Source organism: Chinchilla lanigera, unplaced genomic scaffold (genome assembly GCF_000276665.1).
Source record: "Chinchilla lanigera isolate Chin_1 unplaced genomic scaffold, ChiLan1.0 scaffold00038, whole genome shotgun sequence".
In the NCBI taxonomy this organism is placed as follows: domain Eukaryota; kingdom Metazoa; phylum Chordata; class Mammalia; order Rodentia; family Chinchillidae; genus Chinchilla; species Chinchilla lanigera.
Window position 1 is genome coordinate 1,420,562 of NW_004955439.1, and position 9,301 is coordinate 1,429,862.

The following is a 9,301-nucleotide window of genomic DNA, read 5'->3' on the forward strand; positions in this document are numbered from 1 at the left end:
TTTTTGTCTTTTTGAGACAGGGTCTCGCTATGCAGTTCAGGCTGGCCTTGAGTTCACTTTGTAGCCCAGGCTGGTCTCTAACTCACAAGGGATCCTCCTGCCTCAGCCTCCTGAGTGCTGGGATTACAGGCGTGCACCGCCATGCCCCGCTCAGCACATATTTATTGAGTTCTTCCATGCCAAGCAGTCTTTTAGTTCCCACTGACAGTAGACAAGGCCTTTATCCTTAAGGAGCATAGGAGCTTGTGAGTGAGACACCTGTAAGCCAGCAAGTACAGTAGCCTGTGACCAGAACTGAAATGGAGATGTGTACACAGTACGTCAGGGGGACACATCTTCCCTAGGGACATCCAGGAAGTTCCCAGAAGAGAAAATGCTTTGCCTGAGGCTGTAATATAAAAAAGTGTGTACTAAGTAGGTGACTTTAGCATAAAAGCATTCTAGCAGAGGGAACAACTTGAGTAAGGTATAGTATGTTACACGTGTGTTTAGGGAGCATAAGTCTAATGGAGAGAAGGACAGAAGAAAGACAAAAGCCAGGCCCCAGAGAGCGTGGTATACTGCACTAACCAAAATGCATGGATATTTACCCTCTAGACAAGGGAGTCCATGAAGGAAGTAACCGAAGGAGTGAAATGAAAGGATCTGCATGTTATAAAGATCATTCTAATGACAGCACAGTGGTTGGATTAAAGGTAGCTAAGACCTAGTGCAGTGATGGCAAACGTTTTAGAGATGAGAGCCCAAACTGCAACCAAAGCCCACTTATTGCAGAGTGCCAACACTGAAATTAAACCTGAATACTGAGCTTTTAATTTAGAAAAAAAAAACTCATACATTAACATCATTTGCCTTAAAAGAAAAACAAATAACATGTGTGTCATCGGTTGACCTCCACTGACCTAGTGTGAGGAAATTAGTTAGGACTCCATAAAATATAAAAGCCTGAGGGCTGGGGCTCAGTGGTAGAGCTCTTACCTTGCATGCACAAGGCCCTGGGTTTCATCCCCAGTACCATAAAAAAGGAAATAAAACCTGAACTAGTGGAGAAAAAAAGGAGGTGATATAACCTATTACTGTCTGGAGTTGTGATCAATTGGATATAATTAGTGCAGTTGGAATCTAAGATTTTGCTAAGAGGTCCTGGCTTATATAACTGAATAGATGGCAGTGCCACAGAAATAATGAAATCAGCCAGGAAGATTTGGGGAGATTTATAGTGAGGACTGGGAAATAAATTCAATTTTAGGTATCTTTTTGGTATTCATATTTTCAATACTCTCAAATAGAAATATTCACAAGGGTACAGAAATGCAGGATTCAAAATTGAGCAGAGGCAGAACTTCAAAATCAAAACTAGTATATTCATCGTATATCATTAAGTAGAAGCTTGTAATGAAGGTAGTAGCTCAGAAAGATGGTTGTCAAAATCTAAAAGTCAAAGACAGAATCCAGTTGAACAATAGATTAAGGGAAATTAAAGGTGGAGAAGCTTAAGAAAGAATAATTAAAGGAAAAGTAAAAAGCAAGAGAAAAGTAGGGCTCCAGAATGTAGGCTAGGGGAGAAGAGCAGTTCAGGAGGATATGTTTGTAAAGAAGCTAGCCATTAGGTTATCTGAACATTTAGTAATCAAGAGGACCATGACAGTTTTGCACTATATCTATGGATTGACAAGGACTAAAGGGTAGATTAAAAGTTGATTGGCACTGCAGCAAATGAACTCATGGAAGTCTTCTCAGAGCTTCACTTTGAAGACTGAAAAATAATCAAACTGTGACTGGAGAGAGAATTGGCATCCAAGAATTTTTTAAGTATTGGAGAGATGCATAAAATCATATACTAAGGAAACAAAGCCAATGGACAGATTCAAGGTAAGTAAAACGCACTGTGATTGTTAATTGTGATGTGTCAACTTGAATGGATTAAGAAGCACCTGCTGGATAAGTGGAGCACAGTTCTGGGTGTGTCTGTGGATGACTGACGTGCAGACTGCAAACTGAGAAGGGAAAATTCAAGCTGGATGGAGGTAGCACCAACCAATAGGCTTGAAGCCTGGATGAAAAAAGAAGGGAAAGAAGAAGGAAGTCTTCCCATTGCTTTTTGGGAGGAATGGCTGTCTTTTCCACTGCCTTTGGAAGTTTGTCTCTAGTTCCTTCAGGCTCCCAGCACAGACTTCAGGTTTCTGACACAGACTCACACTGGGCTGTGCAGTGAGCTTCAGTCCTTCAGCCTTCAGCTGGATCCTGTGGCCCTCCAGCATGCAGATGACCACTGTGCATCCTTCCACCTGATTCTGCAGGTGGCCATAAGTAAATCATTTGTATGAATGCACACACACGTTTTATTAAATCTGTTCTAGTAAATAACGGATACAGACATCAAGGACACAGTTGACCTTGGAGGAAGCAGGAAATTTTTTATCAGAAAGCCAGGTTGATCACTGCATTTTGACTTAGAGCAGTGGTTCTAAATCTATGGTGATTTTGCCTCTCAGGAGCTACTCAGCAGTGTTTGAACATTTTTGTTATTTCAGCTACAAGGACAGAGACCCTACTGGCTTCTAATGGATTTTGCTTAGCCACCTAGAAGCAAAAGACAGCCTTCTTAACAAAAAATTATGTAGGAGGGCTGGGGATTTAGCTCAGCGGCACAGCGCCTGCCTGGCAAGCGCGAGGTCGTGAGTTCAATTCCTGGTACTGGAAGAAAAACAAGCAATTATCTAGGAAAAAATACCAGCAGGGCCAACTTAAAGTAGTACTCCTCTAAGATAGTGTGCTTGGGAGTGCAGAAAGTCAAAATGTAGAAATTTAAGGCTATCTCTATGTTCTCCAAAACAAAAAGCATGGCTCACTACTAATGAAGATGCGGGGAAAGTAAAATCAGAGCTCAAGCCAGAGAGACCATGTGAACCTCTAAGGAAAGTAGGAGCGGGACCTCATTTGGGAAATGTTAAAAAGATTCCTTGGTGGTTCTGGGAGCTGTGTTCCAGATACCACAAGTCTATGTAGTTGGATCTTTTTTTCTTCAATAGTGCTTGGCAACTAAAAAAGGTGATTTTTGTTTGCTGTGTGTGTGTGTGTGTGTGTGTGTGTGTGTGTGTGTATGTGTGAAGCACAAGAAGGCAAGAGACTTGATAGCCTTGGTAAGAGAGTCATTGGAGTTGTACATTATGGAGCATCAACCAGATTGCAGAGTTTAGAAAACCAAGACAAGACTGGCAGACTTAGAAAGCCAAGTTCTCTACAAGGCTGCAGTAAGCTACCCAAGCCCAGGTGGAAGCCTAGACGTGGGTGGAAGCATAGAAGTGCACAGTAAAGGAGTCAGTAAGCTGGGACTACTAGAGCATTTAAGGCTAGAAACTTACTTAGTACCTAAGATATCAAGCATTCTCCGTTAAGATCAACTCATAAAGTATGCATAAGAGCTAAATAAAATTGAAGGACACATGAGAATTGACCTCACCAAGGAGCTAGAACCCCAGAGTGTTGGGCAGCTTATACTCTTGAACATTAAAGCTCCAGAGCAATAACAGAATTGGAATGAACAGGAAACTGGTTGAAACAAGAGCTGATGTCCTAAATTATTGTGTTAGAGCGGAGATCTCAAACTTGGCCAAGGAATTAATCACCTAAGGAATTAATGCAGTATAAACATTTATAACGTTGCCATGCATAATCATTGTAATAGCTAAGATTTTAGTCCATTTCTGAAATTCTGAGACACTGTGAAAGGTGCAGCCTTTACTTGTAGTGATTTGCTGACTTCCCTGACCATCATATTGACCATGGTATTGAGGCTGACCAACCCCTTCTTCTGAGTGTATTCCTATCCAGTACCTGCAAATTCTGCCTCAGCCAGAGGAGATGAAAGGAACTCTGGTCTCTTACTGGCTACCTGTGAAATTGCCCTTCATCTTCTGATGTTCCTTAGGATGAGAGCCCCTTATTTGCTTCCAAGACTCCCAAGTTCTCACTGTCTGTCCCACCTCTCTACTTAGATGGACTCACTGCCTCCTATTCTTGGTTCAGACTATAATTTTTTTAATTGTGTGTCATTGTTCCCTTATAGACTGATCTCATTGCTTTGGACATATCTTTATGTTCCTCCTAGCAGACTGGTTCTTCAGATAGCCTGCTTGACCCTAGAGGTCTGCTTCAAGCTAATTCACTGGTACCTAATCCTATTCTAATAATTCTCATGGAATTTATACACATGCAATATAAAATAATTTTTAAACTAAAAAAGGACTGGGCTGGAAGGTAGCTTAGTAGTAAAGCAGGTGGTTTGATCTCCAATACAGTAAAAAATAATGGTAAAGTTAAGTAAAGCAAAAGTGTTGCAGAGTAGAAAAATCCACTTAGACAAATAAAGAGTAAAGTTCTCCTGGGGGAGATAGAGCTTTAATTGGGCTCCTTACTCCCCTGATCCAGGGCATTGAATCTGGGCTGTATCCCCATGGCCTGTAGACTATCATTTAATCTCCTTTCTCAGAACCCATGTATTGGAGTAAGGGGCTCAGTGAGTGTGTAGCTCATCGATAGAGCACTTGTCTGCCATGCACAAGGCCAAGGACACTGTCCCTGCTGCCATAAAACTAATAATGGAATCCTGCATATATTTCTCCTCCTAGGATAGCACCATGTGATTATTAGGTACACTCTGAATCACGAAGCTAACAGCCACCCATTGAGAAATGTGAAACTGAGCTTCCTTAGCGCCCAGCTAGCTGCATTTCTTAAGTTTAGTTCCTTTACCAAAGTATAGATGGTTTGATTTTTATCAACAGCTTGTCTTATAACCCTACCACAAAGTCTATCAGATGTTTAATTTCATGTGCAAGTCTTGTTTATCATATGTAAGATTTTTTTTCTAAAGAACGCAAAAAGTAGTCCCTGATAAATGGCTAGGATTGTGAAGGGTCTAAGTTTAGAGGATTATAGAATTAGTGCCCAAGAAAATATCTTAGAGCTCATCACTGGCAAATCTAGTCAAGTCCTTCATTTTTTACAGATGAAGAAGTAAGATCCAAAAAGCTATGAGAAATCCACTCAGAATGACACTGCTAATTAAAGCATGGAAGCTCCATCTTCTCAGACCAGTACCTTTGTCCTTTCACTGTCCTGTCAGTGGCACAGTTATTACCTGTATAGTTACCTGGGGTTTGTGTCACAGTAGTTTTTTTGGTGGTTTTTTGTTTGTTTTTGTTTGTTTGTTTTATTTTTATTTTGTCTTTTTGAGACAGGGTTTCACTATGCAGTTTGGCCTGGCCTTGAACCCACTTTGTAGCCCAGGCTGGCCAGTCCTCCTGCCTCAGCCTCCTGAGTGATGGGATTACAGGCATGTGCCACCACACCCCACTCAATAGTTTTTAAAATTCCAGTTTTATGTTTGTTTTGTTCTGCCCTTCTTCATGTGGAAATTCTAAGAATTATATTCTCTGGGGTTTTTTTGTTTTTATTTTGTGTTTTTTTTCCTTACTTTTTGAGACAAGGTCTCACTATGCTGCCCAGGCTCAAGCCATCCTCCTGCCTCAGCCACCCAAGTACCTGGTACTGCAGTGCATACCACTGCACCCTGCTGTATCCCCTATACTTTTAAGGGGGGAAAAGAAATAGAGAAATCTCAACTGTTTTTCTTTCTTTTTTAGAAGTGTTTCTATTCAAACTATAGAATAAGAAGTACATTGTACCTTTTAATGGCTTGGCAGCTGCCGCATCTTACAAATTCTTCCTAGTGGAACACACCTGCTCTGTTGCTCATTGTACCAGGTACCTTCCAGCAGTTCCTGCGGCCCATTGAAATATTAGCAGGTAACAGCATTGTTTGCTGCTGGCTCTTGCACTCTAGGAGGAGGGGGCAAGGCTTGTGTTGTTCTCCATAACAGACCAGAGATTCCCCAGACAAATCAGTAACCACTTGTAGGACACGGGGATGGGAGGAGGGGGATGCTCTCTCCAGGCTCATTCCGTGGAAATATGCTGCCAATTGTCATCTGAAAAACAGAATAGAGTATTTGTGCTACCAGGAAGAAACTTAAAAGCTTGAAAAAATTTGCTTTCATTTTTTGTTTGTATTTGGGAACTTATTTGTTTCTAGGCTTTTTAGTCTATTATTAACCAATATGACTCTTTGGGGGGGATTACTTAAAAATTTTTTAATTTGTTTCACTTTATTTATTTATTTATTTATTTATTGGTACTGGGAGTCAAACTGAGACCTTGCACTTGCCAGGCAGGTGCTTACGCCACTGAGCTATAATCCCCAGCCCTAATTTGTTCCACTGTAAAAGTAATATATACTCGTAGTGTTAAAAATTCAGCCGTACAGAATAGTGTGAGATGTAAATAAGTATTACTTACTGCTAATAATCATATTCATTTTAGCAGTTTCTTGCATATCCTTCCAAAAGTATCTCTCCGTTTATGAACATACATACCTTTATTCATATTGATCTATTTTTATGAAACTAGCTTTATACTTAATTTTTTATTAATGTATCTTAGACATCTTTTCTTGACACAGAAAATTCTACTTTCAGATACTTTTAGATTATTAAAATGTCCAGTTTTCTTTTATGCTCAATTTTTTTTAATTCCTGAAAATATTATTTTGTTTTTTTATTTGCAAAAATCAAAACCAAAGTTGAAAAATACCATCTACTTCCTAAAAGTGTTATGACATTGACACAACTGTATTTTTATGCAGTTGCCCAATGTAGAGTGATAATTACACATAAGAATGTCAGATTATTTCTTAAAATGTGAAACAGTTACTGTGATATTTGCCTCTGTCCTCTAAAAGCTCATTAAGTGAATAATAATTACTGGTTTTGCTATTCCAAGATAATCATATGAATATCTACCGTAACTCATCTTTATGTGATTGTTTTAACTGTTTTCATTGTTTCACTAAGCACGCAGAATCTATAAGAACAGACGGGCTGAATTCAAAAGGATTAGCTCCTAAGCCAAAGTACATGCTGGTTATATTCAGAAACAGCTGTTTTCTTGTCTGGTCCAAAACAAGAACAGAGAACCCAAATCATCAGATAATTCCATAGTAGTTCCTCCTCCAGCCACACACATATCCATATAAAATTTTGCATTGGTAGTTATATCAACCTCTTGGAAAAACAGCAGGCAGTAGATAGGTTGCTTTCAGTCTTCAGAGTATCTAATAATCGTGCTGTGTAACACTATATTTTCAAAAGTCACCTTATGCAGAAATCAAATTCATTTAACTGTTCCTTTAGAAGGAGTGAATCTAAATTATTCTTCATCATAGGAATAATACTATTTTTATTATTGTGTCGTCCAGCAGATTTACAGTAGTGATGATTTGTATTTTTTGAGACAGGGTCTTGCTATGTAGTTCAGGCTGGCCTTGAACTCACTATGTAGCCCAGGCTGGCCTCAAACTCATGGCCATCCTCCTGCCTCAGCCTTCCAAGTGCTGGGATTGTAGGCATGTGCCACCATGCCTGGCTGATTTGCTTTAAAGTTTCAGTAATATTTGAAGTTTTCTTCCTTTATCTGAAGAAAAATAAATCAAAACTAACAATATATAGCAAGGATAGTGCTAAAACTAATCTAAAAAAATCTTAACCTGATAAGTAAATTAAAGCTAAAGTACTTAGTTTGCTGTATTCCATGAAGAATTTCACTTCAGACAGCACTGATGTTTTTTTCTTTACCTATAATTTGTTTTAATAATTTACAACAACTATTTTAACAAAAATAATTAGTTTCAGACTGAGGACATAACACAGTGATACAGCACTTGCCTCCCACGGATGAGTCTGGGTTCAAACCCCCTTACCACAAAGATAGAAAGACAGATAGATAGATAGATAGGTAGATAGATAGGTAGATAGATAGATAGATAGATAGATAGATAGATCGGCAGATATCATGTAAATGTTATTTATATTTTTAAATATCTTTAATCTTGAGTTTAGAGCAGTCCCACACAGTGAATAGGTGGGGATGTGACAGTGATGTGACAGTAGAGTCAGTGTGGGTCCCCTCCCAACCACATTCCACTCTCAACAAGGAAGGCCCTGCTCAGAGGTCCACAGAGCATCTCCCCTGCCCTGAAAGGGACCCCAGGGTCTGGACTGTGTGGGAGGCCCAGTGTCAGTTTTGCCGCTCCTCCTCCTTTGCCGTTCACCCCTGAGCCTCCCCGTTGCATTGGCACCCGGCCCTCTGACTCAGCAGTGAGACCCTGCGGGCTGCTTGTCTTCTCAGCTTTTCCGGCCTGGGGTAGCACCTAGACAATTCCCACAGGCCCTGAAGGCGCAACCTACAGTGAAGGTTGTTTCTCTATTTTACAGTAGCCAACCCTAATTCCTTCCTCTGAGCTCAGATCTCATTTTCTTATACAGATCTTCCATAAAAACTCAGTCTAGGGGCCGGCAGAGTGGTACAGCTATGAATGATGGCTAAATCTACGCATATGAAAAAGTGGTGTTACACGGGGTCAAACCAGTGTTCTCTTTGGCCCAGCACTGTCTGACAGTGACTCTAAGGACTGTGTGGTATAAATAACACGGTATTTGCCCTGCTGCTTAGGAGCCTGAGAAGAGATCACTTGAGCTCATGAGTTTGAAACTAGCCCGGACACCATTGCAAGACCTTGTCTCAAAAAAAAAAAAAAAAAAAAGCATGGTATTTTCTTTTCATAATGATATTTTTCAGAGGATAACCTAAATGTCAGTAACTTTTCTCCTAAAATCTATTACAGATGTAAAGATGTGATAGAGGAACTTGCCAGTAACCATTGTCATAAATTTCTTTTAGATAGTGGCAGAATTATTATCAGTGCCATGTCTTCTGACTTGACAAGCAGTGTGACCTTTTTCTGGAAGTTCTCTGACAGCCCAACTCTACTGTTCTCTTGTTTTGTCAACCTCTGTACTTCAAGATTTCTTCTCTTCAGCACTGTTGGCATTTGGTCATTAGAAATAATGTTGTACATTCTAGGACATCTAGCAGCATCAGCAGCTACATTATCCACAAGATGCCCGAAGCACCTCTTCCTGGTCATGATAGTTAAAAATGCATTGTACAGACAATTCCAGATTTCCCCAGGGAGGTCAAAATAACACACTGCTTTCCAGTTAAAAACCATTGTTTGAGATGGGCACAGTGGCGCATACTTATAGTCCTAGCACTCAGGAGGCTGAGGCAGGAGCATCACTGTGAGTTTGAGGCCAGCCTGGGCTACATAGTGAGATCAAGGCCAGCATGAACTATATAAGGAGACCTTGTCTCAAAAAAAAGAACCATTAAATTTAATAGA

General features: G+C 40.1%; 1 protein-coding gene across 2 annotated transcripts in view; it reads left to right on the forward strand.

Annotated features, from left to right (window-relative positions):
• The window catches only part of Ahi1 (Abelson helper integration site 1), a 183,112-nt gene that overhangs the window by 143,377 nt on the left and 30,434 nt on the right, over positions 1-9,301 (forward strand). The window lies entirely within an intron of this gene.